At 34.6% G+C, this 13,763-nt stretch overlaps 2 long non-coding RNA genes across 2 annotated transcripts; both read right to left on the reverse strand.

Moving 5' to 3' along the window:
- Window positions 1-1,560: 1,560 nt before the first annotated feature.
- LOC104223566 (uncharacterized) lies at window positions 1,561-6,378 on the reverse strand. The gene is made up of 4 exons (XR_710141.2): window positions 6,069-6,378; window positions 4,137-4,192; window positions 2,853-2,920; window positions 1,561-1,865 (listed from the first exon to the last, which is right to left on the reverse strand). It is a non-coding gene; the product is annotated as an uncharacterized lncRNA (long non-coding RNA).
- A 2,689-nt stretch (window positions 6,379-9,067) lies between these two features.
- On the reverse strand, window positions 9,068-12,649 carry LOC104223568 (uncharacterized). The gene is made up of 4 exons (XR_710143.2): window positions 12,503-12,649; window positions 11,483-11,569; window positions 9,524-9,717; window positions 9,068-9,452 (listed from the first exon to the last, which is right to left on the reverse strand). It is a non-coding gene; the product is annotated as an uncharacterized lncRNA (long non-coding RNA).
- Window positions 12,650-13,763: the final 1,114 nt, after the last annotated feature.

Here is a 13,763-nt window from a genome sequence, read left to right on the forward strand (position 1 = left end):
GTGCAATCAAATTATCAAAATAACATCAACAACTACAAATTTAGCCTCAAAATCAATGAAATTCTCAAAAACACCTAAAGTTACTATTTTCACAACCGAGGGTCCAATTTATATCAAATCACGTCCATTTTCTACCAAAATTCACAGATTAGACTTAAGAATTATTTTAGAATTGTACCGGGCTTCGAAACCAACATACAGGCTTGATACCATCACATTCAAGCATTATTCAATTTCCAAACTTCCTATACTTTTCAGTTAAACAACTTTCTTCAAAAATTCATTTCTCGGGCTAGGGACCTCGGAATTCAACTACGGGCATACGCCCAAGTCCCATATTTTCCTACGGACCTTCCGGGACCGTCAAATCACGGGTCCGGATCCATTCACCCAAAATACTAACCAAAGTCAATTTAATTCAATTTTAAAGGTAAAATTTAGCATTTTCTCAATTTTTCACATATAGGCTTTCCGAAAGCGTTCCCGGACTACGCACGCAAATCGAGGAGAAGGAAAATGAGGTTTTGAAGACCTCGGAACCCTGGATTGGGTTCTAAAATACAAGATGACCTTTTGGGTCATCACAAATCCTTCACTCTGTGAAAGTAATATTTGTCATCGATTTGACTTGCGATTTTGTAAAGCTCATATAGATGATTATGGTTCATTCATGATGTGAATATGATAATATGTGATTTATGAATACATATTCATTCTTGGAAGAATTTGAACGTGCTAATGGTAGTGAATATACCACACTCACATCTAGAAGGAGGTTTGAGATGAAATAAGAAAATAATATCATTATTATAGCATGAATGGTCATTGGTCACGTACCTATTATACGCTAAAATATTTTGGCAATGAGATTATTAAAGAATAACAATAATGTAAGAAATAGATCTTGCATATAATTTTAACAATGACCATAATGGTATAACTTTCTCTTTAAAAGAGATATTCACCATATGATGTTGATAAATATGTGGTAGTACCAAATTAGTTGAGAGCTCTAAAAGGGTCAGTTATTACTATTTTGGAGGAATAAAATTCATTATCAATAATGTATTGTGTCGTAGTAAGTCTCAAAGAAACTTATTGAATTTCTAAATGTATTCACAAAAGCGATTGGTTATATTGACACTATAAAGAAAGGAAAGATTTAATATCTTCTATTACTACAACTTGTTCCGGAGTAATATGTATGTGAAAGCTACCCACTTTATTCTTCAATTTGTACTACACAAATAAAAGAATGCCGCTATAAAGTGAAAGTTTATTGATATAAAAACTCATATCATAATAAACTTGGAGTTTATTGATAATTGCACATGTCATGGTGTAAACTTGAAGTTTATCAACATTGATAATTTATCCAGTTGGCATAATTGATTTAGCATGTTAATTTAAGTATGATGTGCCAAAATAAAAGAGAATTCACATAAGTAAATATTAAAGAACTAGAAAGTTCTTTACGAATTGTCATGACCCTAAATCCGGACTCTATCGTGATGGTGCCTATCGTGAAACAAGGCCAGCCGACACAACTCCCAATTTATTTTAAACAATTATAATAACACAATTTAAGTCATTGACATGCTAATAATCCCAAAATAAAGGTGAAATAGTACAAATTTGCGGAAACCAACACAGCCCGACATCGGGGTGTCACCAGTCATGAGCATCCAAAACATCCGTCCAGGAGTAGGAAGAGTCTACATAGTCTACTACAATTCCAGTACAAATGAAAATAAAGACAGGAAGGAGAAGCACTGGGCTGCGAACGCCGAGCAGCTACCTAGTGAACTCCGCATGATCTGCTGGAAGCAATCAACCCTCGCTAACAGGGCCGGAAGCTCCTGAATCTGCACACAGGGTGCAGGGAGTAATGTGAGTACGCCAACTCAGTGAGTAATAAAAGTAAAAGCAGTTGAGCGATAAGAAAACACGTAAAAACACAGCATGATGCTACAAAGAGGCAGGGTAAAACCAATACATTGCAATAAAACATTGAAAACCTGTGAAAACACCTTAATTCAATATAAGCTTCTTTAAAACATCTTTTAACAGTTAAATGAATGAATGAAAAACAGTGAGAGAATATAGACACATAGAACCAGCCACTCGGGGAAAATACCAACAGAATCAGCCCCTCGGGCAATAACATGAACAGCATCAACCTCTTGGGCTATATCACATCACAAACTAGGTACCCGAGCTCACTGGAGGTGTATAGACTCCGGGAGGGACCCCTTACGACCCAAACGCAATATCAAGCCATCTCATGGCATAATTAATAGGCTCCCGGCCTCATATCAAGCTACCTTGTGGCGTACAACTCAGGCCCTCGGCCTCACAATCATGGATCAGCTCAATACCGCTGTGGTGCGCGGCCCGATTCCATAATAACCTCACAACACAGGCCCTCGGTCCTACTCAGTCAGAAATCTCTAAAAGCCACTCGGGAATAGTAAAATATGATGCTTAGCTCAAAATATCATTTAAGATGTTAAAACAATATAAACATGGCTGGGTTATAAAAATAGTGGAATATAGCATGATTGAGTACAAGTATAAAGTCAAAACAGTGAGGAATAGTAGTAAAATCCCCTAAGGGTCCAAAACAGTTGGCACGAGGCCCAAATATGGCATTTAGCCCAAAACATGATGATAGCAAACAGTTTTCCATCAAATACGCAGTAAAACAGTCATTCGAGACGGACTAAGTCACAATCCCCAATAGTACAAGACTCCACGCTCGTCATCTAACGTGTGTATCACCTCAATATAGCACAACGATGTAAAATTCGGGGTTTCATACCCTCAGAACAACATTTACAATCATTACTCACCTCTATCCGGTCCAAACTCTAGCCCGCGATATCTTTGCCTCTCGAATCGGCCATCAGATGCTCCAAATCTAATCAAAATCAGTATATAATCATCAAAATATGCTTAGGGAACAAATCCCACTCAAAAGTAATCAAAATACCATGCAAATCCCGAAATTATCCAAACCTGACCCCCGGGCCCACGTCTCGAAATTCGATAAAATTTACATCAATAGACTCCTTATCTGCCCACGAGTTCATACATATCAAAAGTACTAAAATCCAACCACAAATGGCCCCTCAAACCCTTACTCAAAGGTCTCCAATATCAAGCCCTAATTCCCAACTTTTAACCCTTAATTTCCATTAATTCCAAGCCAGATCATTGAAATAATTACCATAGAAACGAGTTTAGGGCCCAAAAACCTTTGAAATCCCTCTCCAAATAGCTCCCTCAAGCTCAAACCCGCATGAAAAATGGTGAAGAATGACTAAAAATCGCAAAGGAAATCTTTTATACTTTCTGGCTCAGGCTTTCCACACCTGCGGCCCAAATCATGCTTCTGCGCTACCGCTTCTACGGTCCCAAGCACCGCATCTGCGGTTTTCACTTTAGAGCTCATTTCCGCATCTGCGATGCAAAGCCCGCACTTGCACCATCGTAGGTGCGCTTCCTTAGCCGCTTCTGCGGTTCCAGCTAACCCCCCCCCCTCTTGGCCGCTTCTACGACTTGCTTCCGCATATGCAGGGGTGGCACATGCGGCCTACCAACCGCAGATGCGATTATGACAGCAGACTCAGCTTCAGCTGCCATTTCCCAATTCCTAACTTTCCGCCAACCATCCAAAATCACCCTGAGGCCCCGAGACCTCAACCAAAAGCACAACTAAGTCATATACTACCATCCAAACTTATACCAATCTTCAAAGCACCTCAAACAACACTAAATCAACCAAAACACATCGGATTCAAGCCTAAGGTTTCAAAAATCTTCCGAATTACACTTTTGATCAAAAATCTAACAAACCACATCCGAATGACCTGAAATTTTGCACACACATCCCAAATACACAACGGACCTACTGCAATTCCCGGAATTCCATTTCGACCCCTATATCAAAATCTCACATATCAACCGAAAAATGCCAAAATTTCAATTTCGCCAATTCAAGCCTAAATCTACCACGAACCTCCAAATTACATTCCGATCACGCTCCTAAGTCCCAAATCACCTAGCGGAGCTAACCAAATCATAAAAAATCTAAATCCAAGATCAAATACTAAAAAGTCAAGTCTAAGTCAAACCTTTCAAATTTAAAGATTCAAGCTGAGATCATCCTTCCATATCTATTCCAATTAACCTGAAAACCAAAACTGATGATTTACATAAGTCACAATACATAATACAGGGCTAGTCATGCCCGAGAACTGGCGAGCGAAGAGCAAAAGCTCAAAACGACCGGTCAGGTCGTTACACGAATTCTCTTCCATTGCTTGTTCTTATTAATTAATAGACCAACTAAAATTGAGATTGAATACCATGAATACTAAAAATATCAAATTTGAATATGGGCCCATTCACATATCATGTATACAGTATAAGATGCATCTATGAGATGGTTACATGTGCAATTATTATTAACTCGCAACCTGGTACTTGCGAGGTAACTTGCTCAATAATTTTAATTTAGAGCATAGTTTTCAGATTTTCTGTTCAAGACAATTCATCTTGATAAGTTGGTTTACATCACAGTTGATTTAGCAAAATAGTTTATTGAGTACCGCCACTTAATAGCTAAATTGTTGTTTATGAGAACAAAGTTATCTATATCAGTTTGATACAGGTTATATACGAAAATATATTATATTTTTCCCTCACAAGTGGTTCAGGTTCAGGAATCAAATAATTTTATTTTATTATTATTGATGTGCGGTGTATATTTTGATTAACACCATAACGTATAAAGGTGGGTTTTTAAAGTTGAGGAAGCAAGTTAGTTTTTCTAACATGAGGCGGAGAAAGTATCAACAGTTGAGAAAAAGTTATGTGGAATGAATTATCATTTGTACATCTAGATCCTCGAATAAGATAATATGAACTTGAAGTTCATAAAAAGATAATTGTCACGACCCAAACCGATGGGGCGCTACGGGTGCCCGAGTTCTTCCTATCAAACACCCCTAAGCATGCGTCTAAGATATAAACTTGAATAACCTCTGCTGAATTACAAGAATAATATATATGATGGAAACCTTCCCAAAAAGGCATACGTACATATATGTGCAACATACGTAGGGCGAGCCGACAAGGCTACTATAGACAACTATTTACCTCAAAACTGGAAGTCAGCAAGGCCACATACTATCTAACTAGACATACTGTCTACAGACCTCTAATAGAAATATAACTGTACAAAAACGGGACTGAGCCACGTCATACCCATATATATACAAATATATCGTACCAAAATTAAAAGCAGCTTCGGATCAAGTGGAGCACGCCAACTCTCACTGATCAAGAATCCTAAGAAGGGGGACCGTCAGCTTGCCTACCTGCACCTCCGGGCATGAAATGCAGGCCTCGTAAAATAGGGCGTCAGTACGAAAAATGTACTGAGTATGTAAGGCATGAAAATCTGTACGTAAAAGGCAGAGATGAAACATGGAATAAAGAAATTCATCTTAAATCTGAATAACTTTGTAAATTCTGAAACATTTATAATGTTATGCACGTGCGTATAAATGTCGTGCCATGCCTAGGTATGGGTGTACATAGTATCATCAAGCCTTTGAGGGCGTCCTATCATATCATCTCGGCCATTGTGGGCAACATCATCAACATATACCAACTGATCAGGTGGTGATGCGTATATAACGTCGTAACCTTTTTCCTGTATCCCCTCACACACACACACATATATATACATATACGCGTATATAACGTCATCTGGTCATGGGTCAATGTACATGTATAAATGCATGAAATGCATAAGAAATACGTTAAAATTTTCTCTGAACGCCATAAAAATCAATATGCCTTTCGGATAAACATTATCAAAGACGTATTTTTTTGGGACCCATAAACAGAAGATAATAATAATTCACATGGGGAATCAAGAATATAGACACCCCTAGTATTTCTATGAATAGAGTAATTTATGGAAACCATGCGTCTGCTCGTTTCTTCTATATAATTTGGATCATGCCAAAAAGAAAGAAGGGATGGCCTTAACATACCTGAAGTAGGTAAAACTCCGTATAATATTCTTGGAGAAGATTGCACTGTACTCCTTTAGAACCGCAAAATATTACATTGCTAAGGTGCTAATAATTTCTCGCTGGAATTGATTTGGTCTCAAGAATTTTGGTTGGAAGCTCGTTAGATTTAAGTTTTAGCGTCTGTTTCTGAAGGATTTTGTATTAGGAAGAAAGGTTGTATAAAATGAAACCAAGCTTTGTATAAAGGAAACCAAACGTCTGTTTCTGAAGGATTTTGTATTAGGAGGAAAGGTTGTATAAAATGAAATCAAATGAAAACCAAGCTTTGTATAAAGGAAACCAAACTTTGTATAAAGGAAACCAACTTGTATAAGTCTTATACGTAAGTGTCATTATTTACCTAACTTTAGGTGGCCACCTAAGACAATATGACTAAGAGTCATATGTCTTAGTAGTGGCTTGCTGCCACGTGGGGGTGGGGTGAGAATTATTAATCTTTATCCATTTATTAGGTAATTAGGTAATGTCTTGTTACCCGATAATTAACTAATTACCCGTATAATTAAGAATTATCTTAAATTACCTAAAATTCTACTTATTTTTAATATACTTTATATATTATATACCGTGGTCATATGGTACCTTGTATGGTACTAGTCCATAAATATTGGGTATTATCGCTCAACCCGTATATTATCACAAATCGGTCACCTTCAACGAAACTCGTTTTCTTTAATTCGTGTACCCTTTATCCTTCATGACACTTACTTATCGCTTGTTATAAATAGCATAAATACGTTAATTTCAAAATAATTTCATCCCCGAGTCTACGTCGATTAACTAAAGACAAAACTTTAACGTACGAAAACGCAAGATGTAACAATAATTCATCTGCAATATATTGTAAAGCATGTCAGACATATTTGCTGATTAACAAAGTAACTATATTCTCACTGCAAATGCTCATATTAAAATAAGTACTAGAAGGACAAAGTCTATGGTATGATTAAAGCATATAGGCAAGTGATCTAGAAGATCACATGACATAACACTTCATAAAATCTCAGGAGAGGTTTAGGTACCTGAAATGAATGAAGGGATTTTTATTTTATGTTATGTCTTTATGAAAAAATATTAGAGTATAAAATATTCGTCAACGACATCTATGATAACGCTAAGTATAGATGAGGATCTTAAGTCTGTCGAATACAGACACAAAAAATATTAGCCAAATGGAAGAGAAACAATTCAAGTAGAATTGGTTTCATGTGAAAGACATGTAATTTTGGACATATGGTTCAAACACTCGAAAGTATAAAGTCAATGGTGTGTGCAATCACTTTCATGTATTTTATATGTCTGGCATGACATGAAAACTTGATATAAATCTAAAGTCTATTTATATGGCTTATTTCACTATACTTATATGAAAATCCCCAAAGGATTTAAATTGCTTAAAGCATATACAATTTTTGATCTTGAAGTATCATATCCTCAGTGCAATTTGTGCACAATGTATCTTGCTATAACTATACGCATGATAATATGATAGCAAGAGTTTTTGCCCTTATGTGATGATATTGAAATGACGATTCCAGCAAGATCATATGAAGATTATTCATCTCTATCGGGAATGGTCTCACGGTGCAACATATTCATTCAAGTTAATATGGTTGATTTGTTCACAAAATCTCTATCGACGTCAACCTTCAAGAAACTAGTGTACAAGATTGGGATGCGAAGGCTCAAGAATGTGAACTGATGCTTATCAGGGGGAGTTAATACGTGTTGTACTCTTTTTTCTTTTGTCCCATTGGGTTTTCCTTGCAAGGTTTTTAACGAGACAACCAAAAGGCGTATTGTTAGATATTTGTACTTTTTTTCCTTCACTAGAATTTTTTCCCACTGGGTTTTATTTTAGTTAAGGTTTTAACGAGACACATTATCTGTTGAATAGACATTCAAGGGGGGGTGTTATAAATAGAATTTTATTTAAGGTGAATGTCTATATTTTAGAGAGATTTTAGAATTTTTTTTACTTGGTGGTCAAGTCACTTTTCTCCTATAAATAGAGGGGTTCTATTATATTGTAATTCATCCCAAAATCAATAAGAATTTTCTCTCTATACTTTTTTCTACAATACTCTTCTTCTTCTTTTTATTATTTTATAATACACACACATACATTGTAGAATAGAATGTGCACTTTGGATATATAAAAGCGCTCGGGATACATTAATGATTCACTATGGATACATTGTAAAATGCATGATACAATTTATACAAATTTTATGCAATTTATATAATATATATAAAATTTTGATACATCTTAGAGCAATATATACACTTTTATACATTGCAGAAATTGACTGTACACTTTGGATATATAAAGCTCGGGATACATTAATGATACATTAGGAATACATTGTAAAATGCACAACACACTTTATATATAAATTTTGTAAAATGTAGTCATGTATATATTATTTTTATACACTATATAACATTTTATATATAATATTTATATATATTATTATACAAAATCCAATATATATAGATATAACAATGTATATATAACTTTTATAAACTGTATATATAAAAAATTTATATGAAATTACACTTGTATCTTATAATCACAATTAAAAGAGGGTATATAATAACAAGACACTCAGGTTTTGAGTACAAGACTAATGAATGTCCTCGACTGTGTACATGTTAGCTCATTTTATCCTACAAATAGATAATTATTGCACTTATGATTGACTAGATAGGCATGGCCCGTGCTGCGCACGGACTCAACATTTTATATTTTCCATCAATGGTCAACTTTATATTTTCCATCAATGGTCAACATTTTATATTGTCCATCAATGGTCTCCATAGTCGTTTGGAGATGAACGATAGCAATAATGAATGATGAAAAGGAACCAAAAAGAGGCACGTGAAAAAACATAAAGCTAAGAGCATAAGCTTATATGCTGATATGATTGATGCTAACAGAACGCATAAAGCAACAGTTACTCAACAAAAGATCATTGCATGTCAAATCAGATTCAAGATGCCAATGTCAACCAAGTACTAATTACAACCCTCAGCTGAGGAGAGAACATTCAAAATTACATACTTGCTGTAGATACAGCAACATGCTATACACATTTGAGGATATACTGATGCAAAAGTACGCCCAATAAATACTACGATTTACACTGGAGAACACCGTTGAACGCCTTTGCAGGTAGTATAGGCATTCCACATATCAAAAAATAAAATAACACCAGAAATCAAATGACTAATCTGCTCATCTTTTTCATAGATCTTAGACGCAGCCAATCCGAGAATTCAACTTTCGACTGTCTGTTATATATGTGTAAATCATCTCACTTCTGCCTCATGGAAGGGTACCTTCAGCAGGAAAGGTACAATGAGATAGAAGTAGCACGGTTTCCTTTTTAAATGTGCAGAACCAACAATACCTTGAAATTAACATATCGCTTTTGTGCAAGTTTTCTTGGTTATGAAGTCTTACACAACAGAGAGATTTATCAACAGGAAGAATAGGAGCAGGATTTTGAGTTTGCTGACCAATTTTATCCACCATAAGTTGTTTTTAGCTTCAAGAATTCTTTATTTGTAGTCATTGTGCATCACCATCTTCGCTACCCCAGATCTGCATAACCAGAATAACATTGTAAATTTAATAATACATATAATTATATACATGCATACGCACTCCACTGGTAAATGAATCTAAATTACTTTGCAGCAGAATAGGAGATTCCTACAGAACTGGGGAACTTCTTACATAGCGAAAACAATTTTGGTCAAAATGCCTCCCCTCAAATTCCATTTCTTAACCATCACAAGTCACAATTATCATACAAATAAATCTTATACCTTTATTAGTTACTATAGACAATGGGAATCAATAAATTTTGGATAATATAGCATCAAAACTTGGCAATTTCATTTTGAAAATCATCTTGTCCCAAAGCCGCAGGCATCTGGAGTTTTCTTTCTTTCTTGCGTAATTAATGTTTTTCTTCTAGCTCACATAACTACAACATCAGGCTCATCTGATCTTCTATTAAACAGATCCAAATAACGCAAGGTAAGTATAATAAACTAAAAATTCAGCTTTCAGTTCAAACAACCATCTATAAGAGCAACTGAGATCTAAAAATATTAGCATAGCATATGGAGGAACTCAAAGGGAAAAGCTTGCCCCAATTTTGGCACAGTCACAGAGCTTTAGCTCAATGGCAAATTATTTGTTCTTATTCAATCCAAAGAAGGCAAAATAATGTAAAAATGGACCTTCCAAATAGATCTCAAAAAGATTAACATGGGACTAATTAAGGCAAGCTCAGCAACTCAAACAGAATCCCGGGAGAAAATAAAAGATTAGTGAGGTAAGGTCTATAGACTGTATGACAGAAAGCTTGAAAGGAAGAGCACTCCTACTTACTTTTGGGGGAAATCCTAGACACCGGATCCTCGGTAGGCCTCTTATTTGATAGGCATTAGGGGATTTGAGGTTTTGGGGTTTCACTCGCAGCAACTAAAACAGACTATAGGACTTGTTGAGACACGTTCAATACCGGTTTGCCGCTTTTCTTTTTGCTATTTGGGAGGCCTTTTTAGCAGTAAAATAGAGGATATCATATCGCATTTGTGAGTACATTTAAATTGCATCTGTAAAATTGAAGCAGCACAATTGTACTTCAGTTTAAGATCTTAGTCTTTACTGACTTATGCAAACAAAACGATTGTAATTGTTCATTCATCACTATCTCAATTTCAAATTAATTAGAGTCAGCTATATGTATTATCTTTATTCATTGTATCCTATTTAAAATAGATGCATAAGCGTTTGCAGTGAATAGTGATAGTGGATTCATTCAAACCCTCTCTCTATCGACTCTAATATAATATTGAAATTCAATTGGAGAATCGGATTAAAGCACATGATCCACTGCTTCTGGTTTACTATTGTTCCTAAATTCTCTAACAACAAAATGAGAAGAAAATAAACATAACTACTTACTAATTTAAGGAAGAAAAAGAATCTATTTTAGCCAAGCAAGTTCAGAAAACAGGTCATGAAAATCTAAACATATTTAAGCTCTATATACTTCATTTACCCTAGGTTTAGTATCCTTTGCCAGCCTATATCCACTTTCAGGATCAACATTTTTTGAGTAATCACCATGTACCTCTATCAACAAGCTGTCGACACTCTCAACAATGGATCAAAAATTTATTACTCTGTAATTAAATAGGATAGCAATACGAACACACTAAGGACATAGTGTTTCCATAATAGCCATATAATACTTATCTCATAAGATCCAATTTCATCATAATAGCCACCTATTTTTATAAAATCCTATTAGATCGTGTGAAGATTTAGATGACTCGTTGAGATACTTCACCTTCTTTGTTCATCTTTGCCTCTACTTCTATGATGATACTTCTTCAATTTAGCTTGTGACACCATCCCTGCTAATTACAACAAAGGGCTAAAGAAAAAACATAAACCAACATGTTGTATTAAATTAAGAAAAGAAGGAATATCGACAATTATGTTAAATTTTGGTAATATTTATCTATATTTCAAATATGAATCACTGACCGTTAAAGATACAATTAATCTAAAATCACAGTATAAAGATAGCATAAGAAAAATTCGCATTTTTTTCCTTAATATCTAAGAAGAGAAGAGTTGTACTGCTTTCAGATGGACCCACTAATATAATAAAAATACAAAAAATAATCTAGCTACATAGCTTCACGAAAATTCAGTTGCAATTGTAGTAGTAAATGAAGAGGGAAAAGATTTAAGTTTGATAGCCCAAAGAAAAAGATCAGAAAGATCAAGTGACATGCATATAAAAAAATCCAGTAATTAATTATTCAAAATAATAAAAGATGCTTACCTATAAGTACTCAAGAGCGAGCGATTAAGGGAATTTGGAAGAAGATAGGACAAACATGTAACAGAAGGAGACGAAAGGAGCAATGGCTGTTTAGGAGAAGAAATTTGGACTAAGAAAGATATATTAAATTAAATTGGACTAAGGTAACAAGTATCTTAATCTTCATTCATATACACTGATGATCTTCTCAAATATTAATGAGAAGAAAAATCTCCATACAAAAGTGAAAATCGAGACAAATCTAAGAAAGCTTCCTATAAATTCTGAAGATGCTGGCATTAAAATGCTAAAATAGAAAATAAAATCACCAAAAAAGTAGATGCAAACCTAAAACTGAAAAATAAAACGCTAATAAGCTGCAAGTTTCCATCAAAACCGTGAAATTTCAAGTTCAAACACATGCAAAACTAACATAGATCTATCTAGAGAAACCCCACGAAGAAACTTGGAGAACACAATTCAAATCAAGGAGAAAGATGTAGAGAGCAAAACCTGGAAGAAGTAAAAGGGGCTTACCATAGCTTTTGATGTCTTTCTAGAATAATTCACCCAATGAAGGAGAAAGAGATTACAGCCTAGAGAGTTTGATTCAAAGAACTGAGACCCATGTGTGCTGATTCTACTTTTGAGTTTTGGGTAGAGTGACCCAGAAAGGAATCCAAAGCAAATACACGTGTTAACTGGCCAGGGCCAAAAAAGGCAAAAAAATCAGCAGCCAATAAAATAGCTACATGTATATAGTATAATTCAGATAACTTTGTGTACAATTTGCTATAGCAGTGTTCGTCCATCCTTGTTCATTTATATATAGTAGTATAGTATATAGTAATATTGACTTATGGAATCATCAGTCTCATCTTTAGCAAGAGTCATGCATTATGTTATTCTTCTTTTGAGTAGTTGGGCAACAACTCAATCTCATCTTTAGCAAATATCTAATACGCTTCAAATTATTTTTTAAATTAATTTAATTTTTAATTTCAAAACACTAATTGTTTATTTATATGATGACAAATAATGGAATTGGGACTCTTGGATTAGATACAAATTATTATAAGTTACTTTCTTGAATTTTCAAGTACACTTGAACTAATTCCAAGCCTTTGCCAAATGCCCACTTTATCTTTTTGGAGTAATTAAAAAAAAAAAGAATACCGTCAAAAATAAAAGGATTGACACCCTTTCCAATTGCACCAGATTTCCATGTTTCCATTTGGAAATATAAATTAACAAAAAAAAAAGGAAAAACATAATTATTTCAAGCATACGATAAAAGGTTTTACAATTGACAACATACGAAAAGCCTCTTAGTATATATTATCTCTAACATCCTTCTTTTAATACTACACTATCCTATTTATATTAAATTTGCATCATTAGTTTCTGAAAGTAAGGATGTACCATACTAAAGATGCTTTGTCAATATAGAAACGTAAATCAAATGGGCGGTTGGTGGACCAAGAGGAGGAAAATCTGTGCGTTAAAGAACAATGGCTATAGCTTGTCAATAAATTAGGCTTAAAAGCCATTTCGGGTCAATGGAAAATACATGGGCTAATAAAACTTTTAGAGGGCCACAAACTGTCGTTTTCTCAATAAAATTGACATCTAAAAATATTATTTACTTGCATTTGTAAGAAGGGTGAACATCATTTTTCCACTCTAACTTTGTAAAAAGACAATGTCTCTCAAATATTAAACTTTATACCCATGGTCTGCTTGAAGTATCTGGCTATAGTTGCAATACATTATAAATCCTCACCATTTTTTAAACAAC

This window comes from Nicotiana sylvestris, chromosome 6 (genome assembly GCF_000393655.2).
Source record: "Nicotiana sylvestris chromosome 6, ASM39365v2, whole genome shotgun sequence".
In the NCBI taxonomy this organism is placed as follows: Eukaryota; Viridiplantae; Streptophyta; class Magnoliopsida; order Solanales; family Solanaceae; genus Nicotiana; species Nicotiana sylvestris.